Raw genomic sequence first — 2,584 nt, 5'->3', positions numbered from 1 at the left:
CTGCAGCCAAGAGGAAGCTCAGCAAAAGCAGTTATTGGCAATAAAGTCCACACTATTTGGAAGAACTGATGTTTTTCAGACCTAACACTGCTCTGAGCCAGCTCCATGCTCCCACTGTAAGTGAAGTGCTCCTGGGTCGGTCCGTACTTCTCCCACCAAGCAGACTGGGACTTCTGGTTTGCCTGCCAGACTTACTGTAGCACCTTGGCCTGCAGATAGCTCCCAAGAGACGTGATCCCTGGCAGGTCCATGGGCAGACAGCAGAGGCTGCTTCTGTCAGGGATGTGTCCCCAGGTCACAGGGGAAGGTCTCTGCACAATCTCAAGTACATGGACAGTAGCTGTCCCCAGCTCTCATGGAGGAACATGCCTTGGGGGTGGTGTCCTCAGCTCATCTCCTGCAAAGCCACATGTTCTGGTTTAAGCCCAGCCAGTAACTCAGAACCACGCAGCTGCTCACTCACTCCCCCCCCACTGACGCCCCCCCATTGATACCCCCATTGACCCCCCCATTAATGCCCCCCCCTGCCCCATTGATCCCCCCTTATTGACCACCCCATTGACCCCCCCATTGATCCCCATTGACCCCCCCATTGATGCCCCCCCCGCCCCATTGATCCCCCCTTATTGATGCACCCCATTGACCCCCCCATTGACGCCCCCCCATGCCCCATTGACACCCCCATTGATCCCCTCCATTGATCCCCCCATTGATCCCCCCCCATTGATGCCCCCGCCCCATTGACCCCCCTATTATGCACCCCATTGACCCCCCATTGACCCCCCCCCATGCCCCATTGATACCCCCATTGACCCCCCCATTGATGCCCCCCCTGCCCCATTGATCCCCCCTTATTGATGCACCCCATTGACCCCCCCATTGACGCCCCCCCCATGCCCCATTGATGCCCCCATTGACCCCCCCATTGATGCCCCCCCCACCCCATTGATGCCCCCCCCTGCCCCATTGATCCCCCCTTATTGATGCACCCCATTGACCCCCCATTGACCCCCTCATGCCCCATTGATCCCCCCATTGACCCCCCCATTGATCCCCCCCCACCCCATTGACCCCCCCCTGCCCCCCTGATCCCCCCTTATTGATGCACCCCATTGACCCCCCCATTGACCCCCATTGATCCCCCCATTGACCCCCCCATTGATCCCCACCCCATTGATCCCCCCCATGCCCCATTGACCCCCCTATTGATCACCCCATTGACCCCCCCATTGACGCCCCCCCCCCCATGCCCCATTGACCCCCCATTGACCCCCCCATTGACCCCCCCATTGACCCCCCATTGACCCCCCCATTGACCCCCCCATTGACCCCCCATTGACCCCCCATTGATGACCCCATTGACCCCCCATTGATCCCCTCCATTGACCCCCCATTGACGCCCCCCCCATGCCCCATTGATCTCCCCATTGACCCCCACTATTGATGCCCCCCCCGCCCCATTGACGCCCCCCCCTGCCCCATTGACCCCCCCATTGACCCCCCCATGCCCCATTGATGCCCCCCCATTGACCCCCCCTATTGATGCCCCCCCCCGCCCCATTGATGCCCCCCCCATGGCGCCCGGGTGCCGGCACCGTGTTTGCTGTCCCCAGGCCAGGGTCAGTGTGGGGCAGACACGGAGGCGCCAGGACAGGGACACGGGGGGCATTGGGACATGGGGTATTATGGGATGGGGGATATTATGGGATGTGGGGTGTGGGGTATGGGGTATATGGGGTATGGGGTATGGGGTATGGGGAATGGGGTATATGGGGTATGGGGTATATGGGGTATATGGGGTATGGGGTATGGGGTATGGGGTATGGGGTATATGGGGTATGGGGTATGGGGTATATGGGGTATGGGGTATGGGGTATGGGGGGTATGGGGTATATGGGGTATGGGGTATAGGTGTATGGGGTATATGGGGTATGGGGGTATGGGGGGTATGGGGGATATGGGGTATGGGGTATATGGGGTATGGGGTATAGGGGGTATGGGGTATGGGGTATGGGGTATGGGGTATGGGGTATGGGGTATGGGATATGGGGTATGAGGTATGGGGTATGGGGTATGGGATATGGGATATGGGGTATGGGGTATGGGGTATGGGGTATGGGATATGGGGTATGGGGTATGGGGTATGGGATATGGGGTATGGGATATGGGATATGGGGTATGCGATATGGGGTATGGGGTATGGGATATGGGATATGGGGTATGGGGTATGGGATATGGGGTATGGGGTATGGGGTATGGGATATGGGATATGGGGTATGGGGATATGGGGATATGGGGTATGGGGTATGGGGTATGGGGTATGGGATATGGGGTATGGGGTATGGGGTATGGGGTATGGGATATGGGGTATGGGGTATGGGGTATGGGGATATGGGGTATGGGGTATGGGGTATGGGGTATGGGGTATGGGGTATGGGGTATGGGGTATGGGGTATGGGGATATGGGGTATGGGGTATGGGGTATGGGGTATGGGGTATGGGGTATATGGGGTATGGGGTATGGGGTATGGGGTATGGGATATGGGGTATGGGGTATGGGGTATATGGGGTATGGGGTATGGGG

This window comes from Neopsephotus bourkii, unplaced genomic scaffold (assembly GCF_033783945.1).
Source record: "Neopsephotus bourkii isolate Nb327-2 ecotype Australia unplaced genomic scaffold, CSIRO-AGI_Nbou_v1 NB_1716, whole genome shotgun sequence".
Taxonomy (NCBI): Eukaryota; Metazoa; Chordata; class Aves; order Psittaciformes; family Psittacidae; genus Neopsephotus; species Neopsephotus bourkii.
This window is presented reverse-complemented; position numbering follows the sequence as displayed.